Here is a 7285-nt window from a genome sequence, read left to right as displayed (position 1 = left end):
ACCAACCACATAAACTGGCAGACTCACTTCATCTACACAGATTCACATATTAAATTTAGAATTTCTCACAAATGTACCTATGTCAATACATTTAGATATGTTGTGGCTCTTGTGGCTGCCTTTGTTTGGTGCTATCTAGTTGAATATGACTCATTTGCAACCCTATAAACAACAAATCTGAACCCTGCCCTATCATGGGCCATCCTGATCCTCTTTGATACACTTGAGCCCATTGCTACAGTCATTGTGTCAATCTGTGTCACTGGGGGTCTTCCTCGCCTTCACTGATTCTGCATATTTTCAAGCATGCTGTTCCTCTCCAAAGAATAGCCACTTCTAAGCTACATGTCCAAAGTATGAGAGACCAAAATAAGCTATCTTTGCTATGCAAAGGCATTTGACTGTGTGAATAGTAACAAGTTGTGGATAACACTGAAAAGAATTACAATCCTAAAATACTTAATTATGCTCATGAGAAATCTATGTGTAGATCAATAAGCTACCATCCAAACAGAACAAGGGAACACTGCATGGTTTAAAATCACGAAGTGTGTATGTCCAGGTTTTATCTTTTTGCCATATCTAGAAATCTGTATGCTGAACAAATTATTCAAGAAGCTATACTATATGAATAAGAATGTGGCATCAGGATCAGAGTTAAAGCACTCAATAACTCTTTTTATGCAGAAGGAACAACCTTGCTTGCTGAAAGTGAGGAGAACCTGAAACACTTGCTTCAAAAGATCAAGAACTACAGCTTTAATATGAATTACATCACTACATCAAGGAAACAAAGTTCCTTACCACAGAACCAGTAGTCAGCATCATTGTAAGATAGAAAATGTTGAAGTTGTCATTGCTTTCCTCTTGCTTGAATCCACAAAAAACACCATTAATACCAGCAGTCAGGAGACCAGGAATCACATTGTATTGGGCAGTCTGTAGGGGACCTCCCCAAAATACTTATGAGCAATGATGTCAGTTTGATGACTACAATGTGCCTGATTCAGTTCATGATATTCTCAGTCATGTGTTATGCATCAGAGAGTTGAACAATGAGTAAGGATGACAGAAGAATTAATGTCTTTGAGTACTGTGTTATATATGAGTTGAGTACTTTGAGTACATGTGTTGGAGAAGAATATTGAGAGTACTGAATGAAGTGTCAAAATAACAAACAGATGTTTCTTGGGGAAAGTACATCCAGAAATTTACATATGTTGTTGTTCTTAGGTATCTTCAGGTCATAGCAACCCTATGAATAACAGATCTGAACCCTGTCCTATCCTGTGCCATCCTCATAATTTCTGACACAATCAAGCCCATTGCTACAGTCACTGTTTCAGTCTACCTGGTTGAAAGTCTTCTTCTCCTTTGCCATCCCTCCATCTTCCCAATCATGATACCCTAATCCAATGAATAGTCTCTCCCACCAGCATGCCCAAAGTATGTGAGTAGAAGTGTCATCTTTGCCTCCAACAAACAATATTGCTGCACTTTCTTTAAGACATATCTCTTTGTTCTTATAGTTGTCCATGAGATATTAAGCAGTCTTCTCCAACACAACAGTTCCAAGACATCAATTCTTCTTCTGTCATCCTTATTCATTGTCTAGCTCTCAGATGCATAGCAAGTGAGTAAAAAAGACCAGGACCTGAATCTGGTGTACTTTAGTCCTCAAACTGACATCATTATTCTTCAATAATTTGGAGAGGTCCCTGACTACAGACTTTCTCAGTTTAATATGTCTCCTAATCTCCTCACTGATGATTCCAAATATGGATCCAACTAAGATGAAGCTGTTGACAGTCTCAATTTTTTCTCCACCAATCAAGATGCTGCTAATTGGTCCAGTGACAAGGAATTTTCTTTACTAACAATGAGATTTAATCCAAGTTGAAAGTTGTGGTATTTAACCTGCTGCAACAAATGCCTCAAGTCTTCTTCACTTGCAGCAAGCAAGGTTGTGTCATCCACATAATGAGGGTTATTGATGAGTCTTCCTCTGATCATGATTCCACATTATCTTTCATACAATTTAGCTTCTCAAATAATTTACTGAGCATACAGATTAAATAGATATGGAGAAACGATACAGCCCTGACACATACCTTTCCTAATTTTAGTTAGTATTATATTCTTTTCCTGTTGGCCCTACAAACATTTTACATTTTTGTAATTTATTGTAAGTTACCCAAATCTTAGAATTCTTTTGAATATAAGCTATTTCCTCCAGAGTTATGCTTGTTCCCAGGAACATGTTGGAATATGATCTAAATTAATGATTTACAGGCAGTCAGGGGTAGTTGGGATTGGTTTTGCGAGTACTAAATAATTGTATTCATGAGGTGGTTTTCACATCAACTCAACTCATTGCTGCCAAAGTCATAACCAACAATAGTTGACCCTCACTGGGTTTTCAGAGGCTATAAATCACACTGGAGGAAATGGTCTATATTTCTTCCTTGGAACTGCTGGTAGATTCAAACCAGCAAGGAGATACTTCTTTTGAGTTAGCATTACAACCCACTAGAAAGGATAATACTCCATCATCACTGAATTATACTCATCTATCATAACTGTATGCCCCTAGATGTTTTGCAAATGACTTTGTGTATAAAAGATGATCTTACAATTCTTACAAACTTTCAAGAGTGGAAACCAAGTTTCTCCATGGAGGCTTAGATTTTGAAGCTCTGTCTCACGTATTTTGAGCAAGTGGCCAGAAGCTATTGATCCTTGGAGAAGGTCATCATGCTCGGAAAGGTGGAGGGAGAGCACAAGAGAGGAAGATCCCTGATGAGATGGATTGGTACAGTAAGTAGGGCAATGGAGGTAGGTGTGTCAGAGTCAGTGAGTGAGACTGTCTCAGGACAGGGAAGGCTTCAGAGCTGTTGTACGTAGGGTCACTTATGAGTCACAGGTGACTCAACGGCACATAACAACAACAGCAACAATGTGAAATGAAGATGTTAATGTTCATCTGTGCCAATTTGACTTATAATTTCTACAGTAACTTCTCTTAATCAGTTTACAACATTGCAGCTCTAAAAGAAATTCTAACCTAGGCTACAATTTCTTAACCCCTTTGTGAATAGTTCACATTCCTATTAAATTATATTTACAATCACTTTTGTTCTGATATTTTTCCCTAATTCTGACAGCTGGTATCTGTGTTATTCCTTTGTTTTCTAAGGCATGCCGGTATAAGCACTACTTTAGTATCTTTAAGAAATCCCAATGATATAGTGTTTTCCATGTTGGACAGTTGATGTAAAGATCACAGGTTGAAATTTAACAATTAAAAGATGAGAAGTCTCTTCCTTTTAAAGATTTCCAACCTCAAAACCTAGGGGAGGGTCAACATCAGTTGAAATGGACTTGACAATAATGGGTTTTCATTAGTTTTTGGTACATTGAAAGCCGAATGCAGTTTTATTCCTTTTGTTTCCACAAGTTAACTCTAAAGTAGTTTCTTTCCAGAAGGAAAGTTCTAATTATCAGTAATCACATGTAACACTCCTTGGTCATAAGAATCTGAGCTATGGAGGAATCGGTATTTGTAGATTTGCTAATCAGATTAACGTCAGACATATACTCTCGTCAACTTCCATACTGGTTCTAAGGAGAAAGGTCTAATTCCAAACCTTATAATAAACCAAGCAATGTCTGACTATTTCACCACATACCGTCCTTTTGCCTGGATAACCTTAACTAAAAGTTTTAAAGTTAGAGGAGCAAGAAGGAAGCAAAGCACACACACACAAAAAAATTACTATAGAGACTCAGCTGCCCAAAGGGAGACATTCAACCAAATATGACTTGATTTAGAATTCAATCAATAGTTCTGTCTAACTTCCATCTTTTGAAGAAAAGTGGTATGCAGTATTACACAGAAAATACTTGAGAAATAGAAATGATGCATCAGCTTCTGTGATATACTGGAAATCACTGTACTGAATGTGTAGTAATAATGAGGAATAATTGTTGCATTAGTGCAAAAAATTCACAATGCACATCTCTTACAGTAAATCTGGTGTGACTCAGCATATCTCGTTTACTACTGTCTGGATTTTGCCACAAAGCAAAATTAATGCTTTCTACAATATACAGAAATGTTATAGAGTTTGTAACTCCTAGCTCAGAGAAATTGTGCAACTCTTATTACAATCCTTAGGAACAAGCTTACATGGAAAATGGTGTGTGTGTGTCCACATACGTGCCCATTTGCATGTGTGTATGGTGGTGATGAGGGTAGGTTAAACATTTCTTTTAACTTCTGAATTGGTGTGTGTTTTGTTGTGTATGTTCTCCACAGCAAAATAAATAAAATTAAAAGGGGGGGGGAATCCACAATTCTTTTATAATAAAGATCATTTATAATTCACCTGTGAAGAAAACATTTTTCGTTTTTTAAAAAAGAAAATTTTGTAAACTTATTTTGTTTACAGTCTGCTCCAAACATTTCAAATAAATTATTTAGAAACTCAGGGCACAAAAAATGTCAACTCTTAACATCTGTACGTTCTTTGAAAAAGAGTAGGTAAAACAGGAAGATCACGGTGGCAATAAAAGCAGGGTCAGAGCTCAAGCTGAATTTAGCCAATAAAGGCAGATGATCTAAGAATCCAGAAGTCTTGTTCTGTAAGAAGTGACAGCCTAGCTGAAAGTTTCAAGTCACCAACCAATGAAAGTTCAACTCCTGGTTCCTCAGTAACACCTTTCTTTTCAGTAGAGAAGGAAATATAATGCACAGTTATGGTACTTCAAGAATGACAAGTAGTCACTTCTGGAATTCTAGTGCTGGGAAAGTAATGTGAATAAACAGTTGGCAAGCTGAAATGATGCTGCAAATGTGAAGATAATTTTTCAGCTGCCACTATGATCTTTTCTTTTTCAAGCTTTGTTTGTGTCAAATTATCATCTGTCTTTTCTACCTATTGTACCTCATACATGCAGTTCTGTGAAAATAACTAGGTTTGGGAGGCCAAACTGGTAGAGATAAAATTTGTTGTACCTGTGAAGATTGTTTCTGGACAGTTACCTTTTCTATGGCAAGTCCTTCATAATTCAATCTTCTGTCTTATATAAAACTATACTGTGGAGAACTAGGAAAAGAATTAAAGTCACTGCACATAACAACAGGGCAGAAGCTCCCATCTTTCTGATGAGCAATACTGGAAAACTCTGCCCGTAGCATTGCTAACTGGGTTAACTTACTATCACCTTACCTCACATTATACAGGAAAGGCAGCACATAAAGTCGTGGGTTACAACAGCAACAGTAATCTAACATTGTCACTATCCAACAGAGGAATATAAGGATGGTGGAATTCCACTGGGTTCACTGATAAGAGTGAAAGTTTTGTATGTTTAAAGCAAATGGCACAGCCACCAGGTTAGCTTTCTGTTCTCATCTTGTGTTCACCATGAAAACTCAATGATTCCAAATTTGACCTGATAATTATATTCATAACGATCTTCTCACATTTCTTGCAAACATTGTACTTGCAACAGTACGTCTGCATCAAAATGTTTCATTTCTCTCAGAATACTGGGAAACCTAAACTTCCTGTGTAATAAAGGTCACTAGCAGGGTTTATAGAGGTGTGAATTGTCTTCCAATAAATCTTGTGAAAGTATACTATATCACTGAAAATCCAAACTAGTTCTCACTCTTCACAATTGGCGTCAACATTTTCATCTTCTAGGATCTTTGTGTTTTCCCTAATTATTTTTACAGATAATATTCCCAGTTCTGTTCTAGCATCTCTTTGTACTTCTTTTTTATGAAGGCACATCTTCCTCAGAGGTTATTCTGTAATGAATCAAAGATATCTGGCTCAGGTGCTCGGGTCTCCAGTTCAAGTACTGAAATTGAATTCTAGATTTAAACAAGCTGATCTCCAACTTAGTGAAAAATGTCTGCTCTTGAACTATGGACAAGAAGCACAAGAATAATGTCTGTGTCACTTCACACAACCAGAAATATTTCTGCTCTTGCAAAACCTTTGCACATTCTCCCACAGTGTAAAACAGTCTCTGCTAACCCTCTTCAGGTGAGAGGGTATCATGAGGTATCCTTCAAAAAGTCTGTATAGTTCAACTGAGAGATGTATCAACCACCAAACTGGTATTCAGAGCAGCTTTCTAGTACCAGCCTTGACCGTAGTTCCTCCTCACACAGCGCCACGCTTTCATATTCTCCCTGTATTTGCTTTCAAGTCTCACACCCTTGGCTCAACCTCAGCTTCTAATCAGAATTTGAAGCTGAAAACACTCAGTAGATCATACCACTTCATGTTGGGCTTGTGGTCCAGCCCTAAGGCCTGAACACTTCTTTTGTTTTGTTTTGTTTTTTGGTGTTTGGTTTGTTATTGTTGGTGTTTTTTAATTTCTTTTTTATTATTAATTTTAATGAATGTTTACAGAGACTTTGGATTTCCATTCATTCATTGTTGCATTTTTCTCCCTGCCTACCTCTCCTCCCCAGTTTGCTCTTCTCTTTGAAAAGTAAATGAAAAATTCATTCATTGTTATACAATCCCGCCTTTCCAAGTCCACTCCACTATGCAGCCTTCATTCTGGACTCTTGTCATGAAAATAATACCGAATCTCATATCATAAAGGTTTCTACATATGTCACGAACATGTATACACATATAAATAAGCATAAGGGTGCAACTGTATATGCTACTTGCATGAATAATAAAGAAAATCACCTGCCTTGATATGATAATAATATATTTCTTTTTTGATGTTGGGTAGACAATGTGGCAATAAAGGACAGAAAGCATTCACCTTAGAAAGAATTTCTCAATAACTTCATCTTACTTGGATCCACAAGTAGCACCCATGGTACCAGCAGTCAGGAAATAAGGAAAGACTGCAGTGAGGGACCTCTCCAAATTATTGAGAAGTAATGACATCAGTTTGAGGACTATGGTGCTTCTGATTCAGGCCATTGTCTTTCCGATCACTTGCTATGCATCTGAGAGCTTGACAATGAATAAGAATGACAGAAGAAAAATTGATGCCTTTGAGCTGTGGTGTTGGAGGATAGCACTGAATAGTCCATGGGCTGCTAAAAGAATAAATAAATACGTCATGGAGAGGGTGGAGCCAGAGTGCTCTTTGGAAGCAAGGATGATAGGACATGCCTCACAAACTTTGAGCATGTTGCTAGAAAGGGCTGTTCCTTGGAGAGGAACATCATGCTCAGAAAGGCAGAAAATCTGCTTACGAGAGGAAGACCCTCAGCTAGGTGGGTTGACATGGAAATTGC

The 7285-nt window shown here is 37.4% G+C and overlaps 1 pseudogene; it reads right to left on the bottom strand.

The window, feature by feature from the left end:
* Window positions 1-4598: 4598 nt before the first annotated feature.
* On the bottom strand, window positions 4599-6201 carry LOC102868650 (annotated as a pseudogene).
* Window positions 6202-7285: the final 1084 nt, after the last annotated feature.

This window comes from Elephantulus edwardii, unplaced genomic scaffold (genome assembly GCF_000299155.1).
Source record: "Elephantulus edwardii isolate Elephantulus edwardi_28Jun2011 unplaced genomic scaffold, EleEdw1.0 scaffold00059, whole genome shotgun sequence".
Classification (NCBI taxonomy): domain Eukaryota; kingdom Metazoa; phylum Chordata; class Mammalia; order Macroscelidea; family Macroscelididae; genus Elephantulus; species Elephantulus edwardii.
Note: the sequence above shows the minus strand (reverse complement) of the source record. Positions and strands in the feature narration are given on the sequence as shown.